The 22,467-nt window shown below is 42.1% G+C and overlaps 1 long non-coding RNA gene across 1 annotated transcript in view; it reads left to right on the top strand.

The window, feature by feature from the left end:
* The window catches only part of LOC135982060 (uncharacterized), a 39,142-nt gene extending 26,520 nt beyond the window's left edge, over positions 1-12,622 (top strand). The window contains exon 3 of the long non-coding RNA XR_010599267.1: positions 12,178-12,622. This is a non-coding gene — a long non-coding RNA (uncharacterized LOC135982060). The remainder of the gene's footprint in view (positions 1-12,177) is intronic.
* Positions 12,623-22,467: the final 9,845 nt, after the last annotated feature.

Below are 22,467 nucleotides of genomic sequence, written 5' to 3'. Positions count from 1 at the left end.
TCAGTTAATCAAGTTTCATTTTACTGAGTATCTCTAAAGTAAGATGCCAGTTCTTTACTCGTCAATAGAATTTTTCAGGAAAAACAATGTAGACAAAACTTGCATTTTTAATTTTTAAAAACAAAGCAAAAATGGGGAGAGGGATATGAATGAGGAAGACCACCTTTTAGGTGTTTATTAATTTATCATAATTTGCATGTTATCTTTGAGGATTCACATTTGAAAGATCATCGGGTAATGGGGGTAGAGTTAAATGAGGATAAGTTAATCCAGATATAGCTCAAAATTGAGGTCCGGTTTGAAGTAGTTATTAACAAACCTTTTTATGAATTTAACACTTTATGGTGTTGTCAAAAGGTCAAACTCCAGTCCAGTGTAACGCCAAGATACTTTGGATTAACTTCGTGGCTGACACTCTCACCGCAGAATTGCACATCGAGTTTGGTATTAGCCATTTTATTGTTCAGATGGAAAGCAGTTACTATGGTAGTGTTTTGTTTTGTTTTTTAATTAGGCCTAAGTTTCCAGCATTGGAAATAATCAGCCGTTGTGCTAAGATCTCGGTTTAGGGTGCCGCTGATGGTATGGAGACTTGTATGCTGAACAGCTAGGGCAATATCATCTGCATACATGAATTTCCTTGTCTCTGTCGCTGGTATAGTGCGGTGTATAGATTTTAAAAGTATTGGGGCCAAGACAGAGCCCTGAGGGATGCCCAAGTTAAGCCCCTGCAGCTTTCTGACTTTTGGTTTCCAACAGCACAACATTGATCTCCTTGACAGAATATGGAGAAGAGAGTGGGGATTCCTCTGGGCATTGTTGAAGGTTTCTGCAGAGTTCCCACTAGATCTCCTGGCACAATAAGGTTAGGTCTCGTGTCGCACTTATCAGAAAATTGCCCAGAACATCATGGGGCTCCAGTCCATGGACTTTATGAACCGCAACAATTGCCTAGGTATAGTCTGCAGCGGAATATTTGCACCAGTGTGGTCTCATAGCAGTCACACTAAACTCTTTGACACTCAACTCAATAATGCTATACACATTGTGTTGGGCACGCTCAAATCTACTCCAGTTGACTGGCTCCCAGTCCTATCGCACATCCAGCCTCCACAGATTAGAAGAGCTGCTCAGACATCTCGCTTTCTTAATCATGTCAATGCAAATACGAGGATCCCACTTCACCATGACTTGCAGAACCCACCAAAGACGAGATTAAAATCATACAACCCTCTATGGAATGGTATCAAGATCCTTACACCCAATTTTGATGCTGAGGCTCAATGGAGAGTCACATGGAGCACTTCAATCACTCAAAACAAACAGCTCATTGTTGATCCTGTTGAGGAACCACCAGGTTTTGATTTATGTTGGAAAGAGACTGGTGCAGACTGAATCGCATCAGGACATCTCCTGGGAGATGTGGACAAACCCTCTTTAAATAGAAAATGAGGCAAACAGCTGTATGCGACTGTCATCACCAGGCACAAATGATAGAGCACATCATATCTGAATGTCCCCTTCGTTCTTTCACCAGGGGCCTGAAGAACATTCACTGTGGCAAGTGCTGGCTATCAAACTTAGGGGGAGGGATAGCTCAGTGGTTTGAGCATTGGCCTGCTAAACCCAGGGTTGTGAGTTCAATCCTTGAGGGGGCTACTTGGGGATCTGGGGCAAAATCAGTACTTGGTCCTGCTAGTGAAGGCAGGGGGCTGGACTCAATGACCTTTCAAGGTCCCTTCCAGTTCTAGGAGATGGGATATCTCCATTATTATTATTATTATATTATATTATAAATTAGTAGTTGTTGCTACCTACCCAAGCCATATGAAAGAAGAACACTTTACAGTGGTTTTTCTGTTTTATGGGGAGTTCTCAAATCTTGTTACCCATCAGTAGGCTTGGAAGGAGTAGTTCTTCTCAGTAAATACTGGTGAACCCTGATTTCACTGAACACACACAAACCAATGAAAAAATATTTTCATCAATAATAATCAAAATGTACAGATGGGCAAAGTAGGAAAAATTTTGCTTGGACTTATTAGAGTCAAAATTAAGTGATATAGACTTTTGAATTCGGCTTGTTACAAATGGACTAGTAAATGAATAGTAAAACAGATATGATTTGTTGATTTATGGGTATTGGCTTTGTATATTTTGACATGTGATGTTCACAATTTGTGCTTTAACAGTTTATAAAGCTTTAACTTTTTGAATCTTAACATCTACTGTCATTATATAGTTGTCTGACCCCTCTCCCCTATAATTTCTGGAACCTGTAAAAATAAAAATCTAAAAAAAATCTTAAAAATAAACATCAAAATGATATAAAAAAATAAAAGTAGAATATTGCCAACCCTACCCACAAGCATCCAGCCCCACCCAGTATGTTTCATGGCTACTACCCAGAAAGTAATCTGCAGCCGCTAGCAAAAGAATAGATGGTCAGAGGCATTGTTACTACTATCTGAGCTTTGGTCTGCTCTTTAAAAACAAGGTTTAGGATGTCCTGTTGAAAGACCTTTCCAGGGAGATGTCATATATTTTCACTTAGCCCAATAAAAGCTACAAAACAGTGGAGAACTGCTCTGGAAACGAGACATATATTGAGGGGGGAGAGTGCAGGTGGTGGGGTATTGTAATCAGAAACACTGACTTTCTATTGTAGTGGGGGGTGCTTGACCCCTGCTCTGCCCTTGGCCCCGCCCCCACTCCACCCCTTCCCCCAAAGCTCTGCCTCTTCCGACCCTCACCACCTCTTTCCGCCCCCACTCCGCCCCGCTGCGCCCCTGCCAGACCTCTTCCTGCCCCATTCTGTCCCTTCCCTGATCATGCCTTGCCCTCACTCCCCCCCCCCATGCCTCCTGCATGCCATGAAACAGCTGATTGTGGCAGGTGGAACTTGGAAGGCACTGGGAGGGAGGGGGAGGTGCTAATCGGTGGGGCTGCCAGAGGGTGGGAGGAGCTGATCGGGGGGGCTGCCAGTGGGTGCTCAGCACCCACCATTTTTTTCCCTGTGGGTGCTCCAGCCCCACAGCACCCATGGAGTCAGCGCCTATTTGTAACTCAGAGCTAGCTCTGGGTTTAGAAGGTGACTTGAGTTTCCAGGAAACCTGTAAGAGCTGAATTCTCCATGTCCAAAGAAAGTGCTGGGGATGCCACTCCTCCAGCTTTCTTTCTGGCCTATGTGTATAAAAGAACTTGTTTCTGTGTCCACACTGTTGGAGGGGAAGCACTGCTATGGAAAGTGGCAGTAAAGATGACAGAGACTTTGTAGGTCCTTATATCTGTTTATAAAATCCCAGTCCTGTATAGGGTGACCAGACAGCAAATATGAAAAATCGGGACAGGGGGTGGTGGGTAATAGGAGCCTATATAAGAAAAAGACCCCAAAATCGGGACTGTCCCTATAAAATGGGGACATCTGGTCACCCTAGTCCTGTATCTGTGTTTTCTAAAGAAAACAAAAATTCAGTGCCAGCAACCCAGCACTCATGGGCAACTCTCCACTGCCAAGTCAGCAAATGCGAGTGGTCAGAGGGAATGGGACAAGTAAGGAAATACATTTCCCTTTCAAGTTTTCAAAGAATTTCAGCAGTGATTAAATATTATTTTAAATTTGTCATGTAAACTGAATTTCCATTTTAAAATATTAGTAAAAGTTGCAGTGATGTGCAAATTAAAATACAAACATCCACTGCAATAAATCAGCTATTTTGACTCTCCAGTACAACTAGCATGGGTTGGCAATGCTGGGTTCTCCCTCATTTTCCCAAGCTCTGAGACAACCTCAGCGTATCAAATACAATATTCCATAGTATTGTTCTGTGTAGTTTTAGTACTATTACAGATCCAGAAGTTAATTTAAAACAACTAAGTGGCTGCTGGCACTTCAACTTTTATAAAGCAAATGGGGTGGCGGGGGGGAGGAGGGGATGAACCACTTTGGTACAGAGCAGATTTTTCAGATACCTCCCTTAATTGCCCACAATACATACCTGGATCAATTTGTGAATGCAAAACTCATTTACACAGTCAAATTGCATTAGTTGAGTGCAGTTACCAGACTTGCATGATAAGATGTGAGATTATTTTCAAATACACCTTCAGGCAGTGTGGGCACAGTTAAGGTACGCTACTGAAAATATGATCCTACGGCCTGGTCTACATCTAAATTTTAGGTTGACCTATCTATGTTGCTCAGGAATGTGAAAGATTCAAACCCATGAGAGACATAGGTAAGCCACCCTAAACCCCAGAATAGACACCACTCAGTCTGCAGAATAATTCTTCCATCAGCTTTGCTACCACGTCTGATGGGGGTGGATTAATGACAGTGATGGACTCTTCCATCACTATAGCAAGTGTCTACACTGTAGTGCCACAGCTGTAGTCCCGCAGCTGTAGTGTAGAAAAGCCTGAAGTCTCATGACAAAGCCATGAAATAATCCATCCAGACTGCTCTGAACTTGGTTGATTTGAGTATAAGCATTACAGCACTCATTGACCTGAGCCCGGTGGGATCTCGGCACCTCCTCTAAGGTGATGAGCTCAGTATCTTGTGGGATTTGCCCATAGTTCTCCATCAAAAGAACATACTGTACAAGTGCAGGGATATTGCATCGTAATGGGAAAATATTTCACAAGTATGGGATAAGCAGGTATTTAGAAATATAAATGTTATGTGCCCCACTTCTTTCAGGCAGTCCTGTATATTTAGGACATGATGCTAATCTAAAGGGCAATATATGGTTAGCTTTTTATTTGTTTTTTTTGGGGGGGTGGAATTGTTTTTAAAGTTCTGCTGCTCCTTATGTTTTCACTCCCCACCACAATTTTCTCCTATTGTGTGATCCATCAGCAACAGGCTTCTGCGGAGAACCTGTAAACAGTCCATCCCTCTGAGAGCAAGGGACAAATAGTTTGTTTTATTGTTTTTTTTTTTTAAAGAGCTTTGTTTCCTCTCGTATGCTGGACCTTGAGAGGGGAATGTACCTTCAGAAATGACCAGCGCCCTTCAAATTCTTATCTAAAGGAATCCCACAGGAAACCTTGGAGCTCTTACAAAAATTTGGACTGTCTGTTATTTATCAATTTTGCAAGGACAGTAGTCTTTGGCTATCAAGCCCCCTTTAAGCCATCAACTCCCCCCTCCTATTCTCCTTGCTTTTAACAGTAGAGTTAAACATTGACTCAAGTTTGTTCATATCGGTGTATCTGGAGTACAAACACATTAACTAGAAATGTTGGCAAGATCAGCATTAGCCACTGAACCCTGACATCAGTGCCTGCTTATGTCAAGAAACAGGTTCTCTACCAACTAACTGCAAACACTTTGGCCCAGCCCACACTGGGTGGGGAAACTGCATAAGCATCTTTTTCACAAGAACAGGTTCTCCAGTAAGGTCTTCCTGGCTCATATGGCCAAAGCCTTTCTCACTTGCAGAGCTCTCCAAATTCTCATGGCTAAATAGCTGTTATATGATATAAAAATAAAAAATATTTCCCATAGAACTATCTATCTACCTGTAGGGCCCCCTCACCATCGTATCTCAGCATCCCACAAACTTTAAGGTATTTATCCTCACAGCACCCACATGAGTTAGGGAATTAGCATTCCCATTAGACAGATAGGAAACTCAGGTACACAGTGCGAAGGAGACTTGTTCAAGATCACACACAAAATCTACGGCCTAGTCACAAATTGAACCCAGGTTCCTGAGCCCCAGTCCAGCGATTTAAAATAAAACCACCCTTTTACACTGCAGTTGTCTCATAACATGTATTACAGCTATATTTCAACCATGTGCTACAATAGTTACATATGTTTAAAAGATTACACTGCTGCCCAGTGCTTAGGATACTTAAGCTATATGGCCACCCAGCCTTTTCTAAGAGCTTGTCTACAATATCGAACCATGGTAAAGAATTGTTCTGTAACATATTTGTGAACCACATGTGTTTATAACAGTGTGGTCCTGCCTGTGTGAAAAGATTTAGACCCTCTATGATTTAACCCTGATCTTTCCTGGTAAGTAATATGTTCCACAGTATTCGAGAACTAAAACAATACATCTCAAAAATACCATATACCAGTGGGATTTATGATAATGTATATCCAAATATTTTGGTGATGAGATGGTTGATATGAATGGTTTTAGGTGGAGAGAGTATTGGGAGTCAAAATTCTTGGGTTCTATTCCTGGCTCTGCCATTGATTTTCTTTGTGGCCTTGGACAAGTCACTTAAACATCTCAAAAAGAACAGGAGTACTTGTGGCACCTTAGAGACTAACAAATTTATTTGAGCATAAGCTTTTGTGGGCTAAAACCCACTTCATCAGACGCATAGAATGGAACATATAGTAAGAAGATTATATATATAATTATACAGAGAACATGAAAAGGTGGAAGTTGCCATACCAACTCTAAGAGGCTAACTAATTAAGATGAGCAATTATCAGCAGGAGAAAAAAAACTTTTGTAGTGATAATCAAGATGGCCCATTTCAGACAGTTGACAAAAAGGTGTGAGGATACGTAACATGGGGAAATAGATTCAATTTGTGTAATGACCCAGCCACTCCCAGTCTCTATTCAAGCCAAAGTTAATGGTATCTACTTTGCATATTAATTCAAGTTCAGCAGTTTCTCCTTGGAGTCTGTTTTTCGAAGCTTTTCTGTTGCAAAATTGCCACCTTTAAGTCTGTTACTGAGTGACCAGAGAGATTGAAGTGTTCTCCTACTGGTTTTTTAATGTTATGATTCCTGATGTCAGATTTGTGTCCATTTATTCTCTTGCATAGAGACTGTCCGGTTTGGCCAATGTACATGGCAGAGGGGCATTGCTGGCACATGATGGCATATATCACATTGGTAGATGTGCAGGTGAACGAGCCCCTGATGGCGTGGCTGATGTGATTAGGTCCTATGATGGTGTCACTTGAATAGATAGGTGGACAGAGTTGGCATTGGGCTTTGTTGCAAGGATAGGTTCCTGGGTTAGTGTTTTTGTTCTGTGGTGTGTGATTGCTGGTGAGTATTTGCTTCAGGTTGGGGGGCTGTCTGTAAGCGAGGACAAACCAGCAGACTAACACAGCTGCTACTCTGAAACCTGTCATTAAACATCTCAGCACCTCATTTTCCCCACCTGTGAAAATACCTGTCTGCCTCACAGGGATGTAGTGAGGATTAAATAATGTCTGTAAAGCAATTTGAGACCCTTGGATGAAAGGTGCTATGTAAATGCAAAGTATTGATATAGTGACTGCTCAATCAGCTTCTGGCTTTATGCCACCTACATATATTTTGGAGCCAAATTTGAACAAGGGCTTTAAAGAATTTCTAATATGATAACTTTTCACTTTTCTGCAGGACTTGGAATATTTTGTTTGATGTGTGATGTGTTTGTGATGTGGGTATGTGTATACATCCTGTACAAACTTACAATGGTTAAAGTTCACCACATTAAATAAAAACTCTTTGCTGACATTTGTCCCTGGCTTTCAAAACCAAATGAGTTATAAAGGGCTTTAAACAATGAAATACTTATGGCTAATAAATTCACAACTTGTTTTTCTGCATTTTTACCTTGAGTGATAGATTGCTGTCAATGAACTTGCACTTTAAAGAACTTTCCGTGACTATGGAGGTTAAGAAGGTTGAAAATAGAGAGAGACCTGAACCAAACCTCCAGCTCTGAACATACCTGAACTCTGGAAAGTTCAAACCAGGAATCAGACTTTGAAGCTCACCTTGAGTCCACAATAATCCTGCAAAGCGTATCTCTTTAAATGTCTCTTTCTGGGTTCAGATATCGAGGGCATCCCTCCATTGTTCTGTGGCATAAATAACCCTTCACTACCATCACCTGGGCCCCCTGACACCTATTTTCTGTGGCATGCAGAGATTAAAATAAGTAAGGGGGAATCAAGAAGGAGCACAGCTTCTCTCATTCTGCTAAAAGCAGAGGGGATCTCTCCTTGACTTAAGGAAACAGCATGTTCCTCCCACGGATTCCCCATCTTCTTGGCTGGTGCAATGAGAGTTCCCACTCCTGTTTCACTCTAGGTTAGCCACTGGTGGTGCTGAAAGCCTTCTCATTTGTGTACAGGAATCTAACACAGTGTTTAGAGCCATTTCCAGGGTGTCAGCCCTGAATACAGGAATCAGGGAAATTGTGTGTCCTCTGAGCTGCTCAGCAGAATATTAATTAATTTGTTTTGTTTTAAAGATACCTATCCCTTGGCACTTGCAAAGGTTTTCAGGATAGGACTCCTTAGGGAAATGAGAACAGTATTCTACTGTACAAGAAAATTACCAGGGATTTAGCGAATATTTTGATAACATGTCCCCATAGTCCTTTTCCAACATAGCATACAGAAAGTAATATTTAAGCAATAAGACACAAGACAGAACAATTTTGGGGGGGATTACCAAGGGCCTTGGCCTGAAGCTGTAAAACTGAGTGACTCTGACCACTTGGGAAGTGAAATAATACCCAAGAAACATGCTGCCTGGAATGACTTTTTGTTATGAAATGAGATTCCTACATAAGAAAACAAGGGAAACATTCAGTCTGATGCATTATTGATGTGGCTATGAGGACAGTGACACAGACTGCCTGGGGTGGGGTATGCTGAATAGGTTTGGGATTAAGGGTAAAATTCACCCCTGTGAAGAGGTCTAGCAGGAGTCCTGTCCACCATTGAAGTCCCTTAGGGCTTATTGGTACTTAGGACTCATGCTGATTGGCTGCATAGAGTGAATTTCACCTTCAGGGATTAAGAAGCAGGTTCTTGTGTGGCGCTATCTAACAAAAGAGGAGATTTCTGAAAAACATGGGTCATTGAGTTTGTTTTGGTATTTTTACATTGAAATTCCTGTTGTTTTCCGCTTGGCTTTCTGTTCTATTCTGGGGCGTTATTTTTGGAGAAGCCAGGCATGTCCCTGCCTCGGCAAGTGCAGTTGGGAGCCTTGAACTGTGATAGCATAGCCGCTGTCTTTAATGGCATTCTGAGCTCTTGCATAGTAGGTTGGGGAGGGAAAACAATGTACTGTACACAGAAAAGAATCTGACACAATGTTCTATTAATCATCATCATCAAGCATGTTATGGCGCAGACACTCAAGCAGGAACGTTTCTGAATAGAAAGCGGACTCCAACCATTAGGAAAGCATGCAGATAATCAACGAAATGGCGTGGGAGGGGTTCTCACTGCTTTATTCTTTTGCAACCTTTATTCTTTTTTATGTGTATTTTTCTACAGACCCAAGGGCTTGTGTGGTTTACAGCCACAAAAGTAAAGTCCCTGCCACAAGGAACAAACCTGCAATTTCTTTCAGGATGAAATTCACTCCTGTCCTGTGCTATGCATTACTTAAGTCCCTCTTGAGGCTTAAGCAGGGCAGGCTCCAGGCACTAGCGAAGGAAGCAGGTGCTTGGGGCGGCCAATGGAAAGTGGTGGTCCGGGTCTTCAGTGGCAATTCAGCGACGGGTCCCTCAGTGCCTCTTGGAGCGAAGGACCCACTACCAAATTGCCGTCGAAGAATGAAGCGGTGCGGTAGAGCTGCCGCCGAAGTGCCGCCGATCGCGGCTTTATCTTTATTTATTTATTCCGCTTCGCCGCTTGGGGTGGCAAAAAAGCTGGAGCTGGTCCTGGGCTTAAGTAGGATTTAAGTGTTGCACAGGCCTTGTGTTGGCTCTCTGCATAGGGTAAATTTCACCCGCTACAAAATACTCAGAGAGAATGTTAAATGGAAAAAGGGACAGCCAGCCCAGTGCTCTAGTGCTAATGTTCTGTCCTAGATCTCCAGTTGCATCAGCTCCCCACTTGGTCTAACAAGTGTTGGGATCACTATGGAAGCCGCACACTAAACTGGAAAGCTAGTGGCTGCAAGATTGGCTATATAGAGAATGTGGGGAATGGGAGTTTTTCAGAGCTCCATGGGAGTGAGATGTTGCCCCATTTCCACTCAAGAAAGAACAATAATACTGGGGCCTTTGTAGTTCCACTATATGAATGTGAGTATTTAACCTTCAGAATATTTGCATAAACCTGGTAATAATCTGTAAACCTGGTGATACTGCACTTTACAGATTACGCACTTTACAGGTTTATGCAAATATTCTGAATTGGATTTTACCTTTCAGTGTCAGTGTACTTTTGACAGCGCTTCCAAGTGCATTTGTGTTCTCTGATTTGGTGCCTGGGGAATGTTAAGTAACTTCCAGTGTCCAAAGACAATACATATCATAGCTGGCAGGTCTGACCCCCTGCATCCTGCACTCCAGTTAATTTCTAAGCTTTCACTTTCATTTGAACCTGCATTCACACAGTGATCACTGTTAAGTTTGGACAGACTTAATTTAAATGCATAGAGAGGAATGGAGATTCCACAGCTCCTTGCTGTAGCAGAAAATAGAAAGAACCCCAAAATGTTTTTCTTTCTGTGCATCTCAGTGTGGAAAAACAAACAAACTGGGTCAGGCGTGCAGGGTTCTCCTATTGTCCTATCTACTCTATTTCAAAAATAGGGATAAATGATGTAAAGATACTGACCAAAAAAGGCAAAGAGCTGGATATGCACTTTGCAGTTAGCTCAGCACGGATTGATTCTCTGAATCATTCTTTCCATTGTTATTCAAACACTTAAATGCTCCCATTAACTGCATGGTACAGTATATTCTTTTGAAGGGATGCTGGTCACAACACTCCCTTGTGTTCTGTTAGCTATGAAACTGATATGCCTTAACCACATCACCCTGATGTGCCATTGGCTTGGAGGGACTTTGACTATGTTACTAGGTGAAAGTGTTAGATTCTGTTTTGTAAGCAGGAATGGCTTTTTAAAAAATCTAATCTATGCCATGATCACACCAGAATGCCGGGGTCTGAAAAATTGTTGGTTAGATGTCACAAGAAACTTCCAAACTAACAGGTTTCAGAGTGGTAGCCATGTTAGTCTGTATCAACAAAAACAAGGATTCCTCGTTCTTTTTTCCTAGCTAACAATCTCTCACCCACATGTAACTTATTCACAGGTGTTTTCCATTCAGTGGGCAACTGAGCAAAAGACAGGAGGAGGTTTGAATTTGAATGGATACATACATGTTGGGGACTCTGTCCAGAGCCAGATGGGAATTTTCATTTAGATAAAACTAAGGAAAGTCAGATTCGCTAATCCACTCCAAATAGAAAAGAAACTTTTTTGGCAAGGAATACATTGGCAATATTTATCTATTCATCAGACATGCTTTAGTTTGCTACAGATGACTTGCAACTGGCCTACACAGCCCTACCAGTAGGTTCTAATGCCATCTCTTTCATGATGTCCAGCCACTTGACTCCAATGCCAGTTTTCCAACATTGCCCTGTCAATGAACTATCCACTCTCCCACACTGTTTAGACCAATGGTCCCCAAACATTTTCTGTCACGCCCCCCCGCCCTTTACCCATCATAGAATCTGTCTGTGCCCCCCTGGGAGCTGCGGTCAGGAGCCGAGGGCCAGGATCTGCAGGCTGGGTTCTGCGGCTAGGGCCAGAGCTGTGGCCAGGGGTGGGGCTGGGTTGCGCTCCCTCCCTGCCCCCTGTGGTGGCTGTCCTGGGCTTGCACAGCCCCCCGAACATTCCTCCACACACCCCTGGGGGGGCACACAGAACCCAAAGAGACATAGCTATGCTGACCTAACCTGTAGTGTAGACAGGACTAGGTTGATGGAAGAATGCTTCCGTCGCCCTACCCATCACCTCCTGGGGAGGTGGATCAACTACAGCGATGGGAGAACCCTTCCCATTGCTGTAGTGAATGTCTGTGCTGAAGTACTATCGCGGCATAGCTGCAGTGCTGTAGTGTTTTAAGTGTAGACATAGCCGAAATTAGGTTTATATTACAAAGAAAAGGTTGCTTTACTTGAGCTAGACAGTGCAATAGGTGAAAAGTACACGCCTTAGTTCTTTTATTGAACTGACAAACATTACTCATTTGTTAATTGTTTTTATAGCTCTAGATCAGTTATCAGCTCCTTCAGTCAAAGTGCAAGTTTCATTGTCATCTGTTTATATAGGCACAAATTTAAATAACATAAAACACAGTAACTCTACCTGTCAAGTTTCTGCTTAATGAGATCAGTATTATCACGTTTCATATTAGTGAGATGATATTTTCTCCATTGCAGGTGTGGGTGATGATGCATGCTCCATGCATCCCAAAAAGCTCTACAATACAGCTCAAGGCTACCGATAAATAACAATGGCAGCAATGCAAGATTATAGCACCCAGCCTGCAATTCTCAATTTAGAGCTCTCTTTAAAGCAAGATGAAACAGTGCATGCTGAGGTCTGGACTATCTGCAGGACACACTTCCATATTCAGATACTGGCTGCTACCTGCAATCGGATTCCTTTTATGAAAGATGAGTGCAGCCCTCAGGCTCTTGGTATGTTGCTAATGCAGCTCTCATTTGGGTAAAATGAAATCTTGCAGCCCCTCCCTTGCCTTTAAACTGCATCACAAAGGCTGATGTTGCAAAGTGAACTACAGATCCACAGACCTACCCTTTACTAATTCTGATTGTTACCCAGTTGCAAAAGTCAGAAAAAAAGATATAAAAACAGATCCTTCAAAACATCATTCACGTGAAGAGTTTTTATTGTAAGTATCCCACTGAAGTCAATGGGACTGCATATGTGAGTAAGGCTACTGACACGAACAACAGTTTGCAGACTGGACCTATAATCTTTACGGGAGTCTTTGTACCAAATGAATTTTAGTCACATTTAGAGAAAACATTTAATTTTCAGTTCTAATAGCAGTGCCAACTTCAAGACTGAATTCATTGGTGTCCCCAACTGAATCAGACACTTAAAACATGAAATACCTTACATAGCTTTATTTTCCTTTTTTCCTATTTGGCAACAGAAAAATCTGACAGTCTAAGGAAATAAGTTGCGAAATCTCTATTGGATATAGCTGACAGTCTGCTAATCATTAGTTTTCATAACCCTTGTTGCTAGCGTGATATATACATCAGACCTGATCCTGGCCCTAATCATCCACCTTGGATGGAAGGGGACCCTCAGGGAGGAAATCTCCGTTAAGATTCCCTTACAGAGAATCCTGCTACATCATCCTGTTGGGGAGAGGACCCTCCACACAGAGAGAGAGACCCAGGACCATCTCAAACCTGGCAGATCTCCAGGTATTTGTGGGAGGCTAGTGCTATCGATGCAAATGTCCTGTGTCTCTCCCCAACCACATCCCTGACATTGTGGGTACCTTGGAACTCTAACCAGGGATTCCCTGTAGAATTTGTGTGGGCTATGCAGTAACACAGAAAGAAGATAAATTATTTATATCTGCCCTAGCCCACCCCCACTCACCCCCAACCCGCCCAGTCTTTGTTCCCTTCTCTGGCACAGACAGGCCTCTGCAAGGTCTGGAGAATGTGAGGGAGATGGTGCTAAAGAAGCAGCTGACAACTTCTATGCAGAAGGGGAGAAACCACTAGGGAGAGTCCCCTCCAAACAGGACTAGGGTGCACAACTGAATATGCTGCAATTTATAGAGTCCCCTTAACTTCTTCCAAAGTCAATGGGAGTCAAAAGCATTCAGCACCCTGCAAACTTGGTCACATGGTCAACTAAAATTTCCAACCAGCTTTGATCTTTATAGTGGTGGCAAAAACCTAGTCTTTAACTGAAGCAACGGTTCTTATGGATTCTTTCTTATGGTCTTCCAACTTATCAGCATGTTAGCCAGTTTTATAGCAAGTTGCTTCCGTAGAGTGATATCAACTAGTGAACTTTGCTTGCTACTCTGCATCTGATCTTGGTATGGAATTGAAGGAAGCAGTGTGACACAATGAATGTTGAAAGCTAAGTACCCTCAAACCCTCTTAATATCCCTCCTGCTTATAGTATCGATTCCTTTTTTTCCCAATAAATTCCTGAGGGTGACATTTCAATAGGCAACTGAGAGACTTTGGGGGAGGCAAGCTTTATCAGGCCTGGCTGTCTTAACACAGAGCCTGCTCCTTCTAATTGATATCCTTTATTATAGGACTCTATTCTGCAAGGTCCTAAGCATCCTCAATATCCGCTACCCTCATTTTGCCACAGCTCCTTGATGTTTGCATCACAACTCATGTTGTATCATGACAATTTGATGCTGCTTCATCTCACTGTATCTCCAACATCATGACAAATCATCAGGGTGTAAAACACTATGCCCTACTAAACTGTATGGAGGTAACTCCATTTTCAAATAAGACCAGGACCAGCTCCACAAGATGTTGCTGCAGGATTTGGGACAAAGGAATAGGAGATGATGAAAACCTGATTTTGTTGTTAGTTTGTTTTGGGAGGTGGTTCTTCTTCCAACATTCTTCTTCCAACAAGGTGACCATCCTTAGAAGGCCACATAAAAGTGATTTAATTAACCTGAAACAGTAAAGAGGAAAAACTACCAACTTTGTCTCACTTTCTCCTGTAGGAATTAGTCTGATGCATTTGCTTCTATGAGGAAAATGGGAGCTATTACTATAGCAAGGAATCCTATGGGCAGACAAAATCTGCACACAACACTCAACAGACATTTTGGCACTGGACAAGCCTTTTAATGCTTGTAAAATAAGGTTAACGAACTGAAGAATTATGCAGTGTTGAGGATTAAAATCGTAATGGAATTTGACAGTTTTTGCAAATTTATATATTTACTACAGTAATACCGTTTATTAGAAACAAACAGAAATTAACAATTTCTTAGGAAACTAATTACACAGACTCTTCAATCATAGAATCATATAAATGTAGGGCTGGAAGGGACCTCGAGAGGTCATCTAATCGAGCCCCCTGCACTGAAGAAGAACCAAGTATACCTAGAGCATTCCTGACAGGTGTTTGTCTAACCTGTTCTTAGAAACCTCCAATGATGGAGATTTTCAACTTCTTTTGGAAGCCCTTCCAGAGATTAATTATCCCCTTATAATTAGAAAATTTTCCCTAATATCTAACCTAAATCTCTTTTGCTGCAAATTAGGCTGCTTACTTCTTCTTCTACCTGCAGTGGACATGGAGAACAAATTGATCACCATCTCTTTTTATAAGAGACCTTAACACATTTGAAAACTACAATGAGGTCCCCCCTCAGTCGTCTTTTCACAAGTCTAAACATGCCCAGTTTTGTTTAGTCTTCCATCACGTCACTTTCTCTAAATCATGGGTGGCAGGTAGCATAGGCAGGGGAAGGCTGTACCTCCCCAAACAGCCTGGAGTGGCCCCCCCACGATCCACTCCAAGACCCCCTCCTGCCTGCTGTTCCCTTGTGTGGCCGAGAGGCTGGGGCAGGCAGGCTGGGGCTGTGGTGTGCACAAGACCCTGGAGCTGGGGCCATGCCACGCTGCCCATCTGTCCGGCACTGGGACTGCGCTGCCCACCCAGCGCTCCAGGGCTGGGGATGCTCTGGCTACACTGCCCGCCCAGCGCTGGGGCTGGTGGTGCTCCGGGATCCTGTGAGGGAGGGGAGCAGAAGGGGAGGAGCCGAGAACTAGCCTCCCTCAAGGGCGTGTTCACCCACCGCCCATGCTCTAAATCAGTGGTTCCCAAACTGGTTTGTTTACCTGCCGCGTCCGCAGGTTTGGCCGATTGCGGCTCCCAGTGGCCGCGGTTCGCTGCTCCAGGCCAATGGGAGCTGCTGGAAGAGGCGGCTCTAAATCTTTTTTCATTTTTGTTACTCTCCTCTAGACTCTCTCCAGTTTGTCCACATCTTTCTTAAAGTGTGGTGCCCAGTACTGGACATACTACTTCAGCTAAGGCCTTGCAGTGGCAAGCAGAGTGGAACAATTACCTCCCATGACTTACATACTACACTGCAGTTAATTTATTAATAACCTTTTCTGTAATTGCATCACATTGTTGACTCATATTCAATTTGTGATCCACTGTAACCCCCAGATCCTTTTTCTGTAGTACTACTGCCTAGCCAGTTATTCCCTATTTTGTATCTGAGCACTTGATTTTTTTCTTCCTCGGTGTAGTACTTTGCACTTGTCTTTATGAATTTCATCTTGTTGATTTCAGACCAATTCTCCAATTTATCAAAGTTGTTTTGAATTCTAATCCTGTCCTCCAAAGTGCTTGCAACCCCTCCCAGCTTGGTGCCATCTGCAAATTTTATAAAGCATATTCCACACATATATCCAAGTCATTAATGAAGTTATTGAATAGTAGGGGACCCAGGACTGATCCCTGTAAGATCCCTCTAGTTATGTCCCCCCAGTTTGACAGTAAACCATAGATAACTACTTTTTCATATGGTCTTCAACCAGTTTTGCATGTAGTTTATAGTAATTTCATCTAGTCGACATTTCCCTAATTTGCTTATGAGAATATCATTTGGAACTGTTTCAGAATCTTTATAAAAAAAATCAAGACATATCACATCTGCAGTTTCCCCACTATCCACTAGGCCAGCAACCCTGTGAAAGAAGATTAGGTTGGTTTGACATGATTTGTTCTTGACAAATCCATGTTGTCTATTACTCTATAACTCTATTATCCTCTAGGAGCTTATGAACTGATTGTTTAATAATTTGTTCCAGTATCATTCAGGTATCAAAGTTAGGCTGACTGGTTTACAGTTCCTCAGGTCCTCTTTGTTCCCCTTTTTGAAGATAGGTACTATATTTGCCCATTTCCAGTCCTCTGGGACCTCATCTGTCTTCAAGTTCTCAAGGATAATTGCTAATGGTTCCAAGATTGCTTTAGCTAGTTCCTTAAGTAAGCTAGGGTGAATTTCATCAGGCCCTGCTGTCTTGAAAATATCCAATTTATCTAAATATTCTTTAACTTGTTCTTTCCCTATTTTGGCTTGCGTTCCTTCCCCCTTGTTGTTGTTGTTGTTATTAATTGAGTTAAGTATCTGATTACCATTAACCCTTTTTAGTGAATCCTGAGGCAAAACAGGCATTAAACACCTAAGCCTTCTTGATGTCATCCCGTTAATAGCTATTCTTCCCTGCTAAGTAGAGGACCTACACTTTCCTTCACCTTTCTCTTGCTCCTAATGTATTTCTAGAATCTCATCTTATTACTTTTACATCCCTTGCTAAGTGTACTCATTATGTGGCATAACTTATTAAATTTATTAGCTTATTATTCTTCATACCTTTCCTTTGCATCACAATAGTTTGCTGTTGTGCTTTTAATATTATCTCTTTGAGGAACTGCCAGCTTTCCTGAACTTGGGAGTTTACCTACAAGTTCACTGTGTTTGTTAAAGTCTACTTTCTAGAAATGGCTCATTCACCATCTCCTCCTGATTTGGTGGTCTGCAGTAGACCCTACCATGACATCGCCCATTTTCCCCCTCTTATCTTCACCCACAGACTTTCAACTGGTCTGCCTATCACCTCCTTCTGGACTTCTGAACAAATGTATATATTCTTGATATATAATGTAACACCTCCTCCCTTTTTTCCATGTCTGTCCTTCCTGAACAAGCTATACACCGGTGTACCAATATTTCAGTCATGAGAGTTATCCCACCAAGGCTCGATGATGATGATAAAGGCATAATTTAGCTTGTGTACTAAGACTTCCAACTTCTCCTGTGTATTCCCCATACCCAGACTCCTTACATTTGTGACATCTAAGATGTGGAGCAGTTTCTCCCACTGTTCTCGCTCACATTGCTTCTGTAACCCTAGCGTAATTTTCCATTTCCCCCACAACACTGAGCCCTCTATTAAGGTCACTTTTTATTATACCTACCTGTGGGCCTTTTCCACCTACCCCTTGTGAACCTAGTTTAAAGCCCTTCTCCCTAGATTGGTGAGTCAGTGTGTGAAGATGCTCTTCCACTTCTTGGTCAGGTGGACCTCATCTCTTCCCAGCAGTCCAAATTCCTGGAATAGCATCCTGTGGTCAAGCAAGCCAAAGCCCTCCTTTTGACACCACCTGTGCAGTCATGCATTCATCTCCAGAGTACATGTCCCTATCTGGGCCCTTATCTGCAACTGGGAGGTTAGATGTTTTATATTACAAACAATAGCAGAATATTTGGCAATTTTCACCATTTTTCTCCTACAATGTCCCAGTAAACCTGATCATGAGGCCTGACTGCCAAAGTTTTGTGGGTATTATGATGGTGAACTAATAAAAGAAAGTGAATACAAAGACTGAAAATACTGCAATTGACTGATTTTTATAACCATGATTTAGATTTTTCCAGGTTGATATGCATGTTAAAATCAAGAGTTATAAGAAGAAATTGGTATTATCAACGTTTGTCTGCAAGAGTTGAAGTGAGGTGGAAGAAGTTTAGAGTTTCTTCATGCAATAGTTTGAGAGAAACAGGACTACACTGTCCAACGTTGAAGGTCAGATTTCTATTGTAGATAGGCGAGGAGTAAGACAGTCAATGACATGCACAGATAATAAACTAAGATATCTGAGTTCCCTCAGGAGGAAGATGCTCATGAAGATTAAAAACTACTCCACTGAAAAAAGAAACTGCAACAGTGTTTAGGCAGCAAAGCAACAAATTACAACCCCCTCCACCTCTCTATGTACAAAAAAGTAAGACAAGATTAGCAACAAGAGCTGAGAAGCAAATCTAGATGGGTCAAAGCTTGTTAAAAGAGTGAGAGATGCAGAGTTGATGGATATCACCTGGCGTGAGACCATGAGCCAATTGGAAAGTAAGGACGTCCAGGTGAGAAGTGTTGAAGCCTGAGAAGATAGATGCCTGAAGCTAATTGCACCTTTCATAGTAAAATCTGCAGCACTTGTCACTATGCAACAGGTTTCCTTTGCCGTAAAATATTTTCATGTGCTCAATCTAAAACATTTTCTAACATTTATTTATTCATTTCAGGGTTGTTCTAGGAAACATCTGTACAGCAAATGTGTCTTAGACATACAGCTTGGCTGAAAGGGATTTCCTTTTTGGACTGGAAAGCCTGAAATGATGATGACTTTTGCAAACAGTGCAAATGGTTGATACTTGTGGTTTCGCTCACAATAGTACTATCTGCTGTTTCAGCCCCGAAATTTTTTAGCCTTTGAGTAAGCCACCCCAGCCTTTTCATTATCTCAACTGGCCTGGGAAGCTGTGAGGCCCATATGACAGGTGCTGTGGGTGAACAATAGGGGCACTATTTAATCTGAGGGAGACAGGGAGTAAAAAAGGGCTGTGGATAAAAGGAGATTGGATCTTTTTATGAGGGCAAGAAAAGCAACAAAGAGAGGTGCCAGCTATGGAAAACCACTTATAAAAAGCACAGCACTATAAGTATCAAATAAAACCACCCATGACTTAAACACATTCTTTCTTGCTACACTCACTTTCAATGCAGTATGAAAATGTGCCTTGTATTTTGTTCTGCTGCAGACAAAAGAAATTGAAGTGAAATATCCAAGCAAAAGGCGCGTACTGACAGACTCATAAGATCACTTCTGCTTCTAGAGGGTAGAATTTGCTTCCTACTGAATTGTGATTAGCTGTTTTCTTGTGTGGGTTACCTCTCTAAAACCCAAAGAAACAGTCTGACAAGTGGAGTAATATTTCAAAATGTCAACTGACTCAATTTCCTGAAAGATTCAGCAGAATAGACGAGGTAGAGTTTGAAAGTAGAAAGATTCCACCCAATCGTAACGTATGTTCCATAACTGTGTTGAAACTTTATTCACTCCTGCTTTATTTGTTATGCAAATCTGCACTATGTTTTGGGATGTTCATGTTGTTCCCTTAATATGGTTGTTTCAGCAATGTAAAGAGTTATAGGTAGTCAGTAAAAGAGGTACAATTTCAAAAATGCAGTCATATATCAAATACCCCCAGGTAAAGAGGCACAAGAACAGAAAAATAGGAACATGTGGTGGATTTTCAATCATTGGCCATTTTAAACTCAAGACTGAACGTTTGTCTAAAAGATATGCTCAGGTTCAAATAGGAATTAATTCAGGGAAGTTCTATGGCCTGTCATATGCAGGAAGTCAGATGAGATTATCACAGTGGTACCTTCTGGCTTTATAATCTATGAACACAAAACTGCTATAACCTGATCAGAGCAGTGGTCAATCTAGCTCAGTGTCTCATAGATAATTCAGAGGAAGCTGCAAAACCCCCCAAATAGGCAATTATACAGTAACTTGCCCAGATCCTTCCTTTATATAGGATTTAAAAATAAAATAAAATGTAATGTAACTGTAGATGTTTTCATTATCCATCAACATCCAGTGTTTTTTTAAAATTATACTAAGCTTTTGGTCCAAATGACATATGGCAGAGAGTTCCACATGGTAAATGTGTATCGTGAAAAAAGTTTTCCCTTTTATCAGATTTAAATTTGCTGCTTTCCAATTTCATTAAATGTACTCTTGTTCTGGCTTTAGGAGAGAGAAAAAATAAACTTGCCTGATTTACATTCTCTATCCCATCCACTGTGTTTATCATCTCCCTTCTTGTCTCATCTCTAAACTAAACAAACACAATATTTCTAATATCACTTCATATGGAAGTTTTTCCATGGTTCTGTGACCCCTTTTGAAGAAGCCTGCACATAATTGGGGATTCCCAAGAGAAGACAGAGATACTGAACAATCAATACATTGACAGATTTATGTTTTTAGTGAACATAAGAATTCTCATACGGGGTCAGTCCTATGGTCCATCTAGCCCACTATCCTGTCTTCTGACAATGGCTGGTGCCAGACGCTTCGGAGGGAATGAACACAATAGGGCAATTTATTGAGTGATCCTACCCCTGTCATCCAGTCCTAGCTTCTGGCAGTCAGAGATTTAGGGACACCCAGAGCATGGGGTTGCATCCCTGACCATCTTGCCCAATAGTCAGAGATGGACCTATCCTCCATGAACTTATTTAATTCTTTTATGAGTTATACTTTTGGCTTTCACAACACCCCCTGGCAACGATTTCAACAGGCTGACTGTACATTGTGCAAAGAAGTACTTCCTTATGTTTGTTTTAAACCTGCTGACTATTAATTTCACTGGGTGACCCCTAGTTCTTGTGTTATGTGAAGGGGTAAATAACACTTCCTTATTCACTTTCTCCACAGCATTAATGATTTTATAGACCTCTATCCTATTCCCCATTAGTGGTTTCTCTCACCTTGCTACTAAACTGCTAAGCTTGAAAAAAAGAGCACCTACTGTAGATTATAGTTGCCTGTGATGAAGGTATACATTGTTGGAGATGGCTGTTTATGTAGGGAGCAATTTAGTTTTCTATAAGCAGTCTCACAAGAGCACTACTTTGATATCACTTCGTGTTTTACACACCAATAACTGAACACCCATACCTATGGCAGGATTTCCCCCCACATTTCTCTCATTTTTATCTTAATTCCACTTATTTCTTCTCATTTTGCTCTGTTTTTCTTCCTTCCTGCACTGTCTCTTCTTTCCAGCTTCCCTTCTCGCCTCTCCCCTCCACCCTTTTTCTCAGTACATGTCATCCTCCCCTTGTCTCACATTTCCAACTCCTCTCATCCAACACAGTGCTGCAACTTTTCCTCTCTCTTTAACCCCTTCTTTAAAAGTAAAGGTCAATACAATTCCTGGGCAAGGCTTTATGAATAAGCCACACTGGACTATCTCAAAGCTGGGAGTTTTTGAATGTCTTACAGAAGAACACTGGCAGGGGTCTCTCTCTCATATGCATTATTTATTAAAGGCATGAAATGTACTAGGGGTTTTACCACCACAGAGGAGGACACGGTTCCTTCCCTGAAAATCTTACAATCTAAACCGACAAGGTAGTGGGCTCCTTTCCCTGTTTTTTGGCCCCTTGCCCATGTTATTGGTCTTCGCCACTTTGGCCAGCTCAGATGAAAACTAAAGACATGTTCCAAAAACTTGTCTAGTGACAGTCTATTCCCTCCTCAGGAGAAATGAGAGCTGCATCCTCTTACCCCTGCTCAGCTCCAGGAAAAAAAAGGATCAGATCTCACACCCCATTAACGTGGGTGGTCATTCACATATATGGGGGAGGTGTGTAGAGCCCCCAGGCACCATAAATGTCAGTTATCTTCTAGATTCACCCAATCTCCAGTAACATGGGTCACCCTTCTAGCCCTGACACTACTAGTTTTAAATAGGGGTTTGTGCTCAAATCCCCATTTATCTGTCACAGATGACAATACACACAGTACAGGCAGAAGTGTCTCACACCCACAGAGAGAGGGTAAGGGCAGAGGTCTCTCTCAGACACACACACAGGGTACAGGCATCTCACCCCCACAGTGCAGGCGAAAGGGTAACACTCTCATGCCCCCACAATACAGGCAGAGGGGTGACTCTCTCTCTCTCTCTCTCTCTCTCTCACACACACAGGCACAGCAGTGTCTCACAAAACCCACACCCCCACAGTACAGGCAGAGGGGTCTCTCTCTCTCACACAGACCCCCACAGTACAGGCGGTGGGGTGCCTCACAGCCCCACA

This window comes from Chrysemys picta, chromosome 3 (assembly GCF_011386835.1).
Source record: "Chrysemys picta bellii isolate R12L10 chromosome 3, ASM1138683v2, whole genome shotgun sequence".
NCBI classification, from domain to species: Eukaryota; Metazoa; Chordata; order Testudines; family Emydidae; genus Chrysemys; species Chrysemys picta.
The sequence above is the reverse complement of the archived record's forward strand: the minus strand, read 5'-3'. Positions and strand labels throughout refer to the sequence as shown.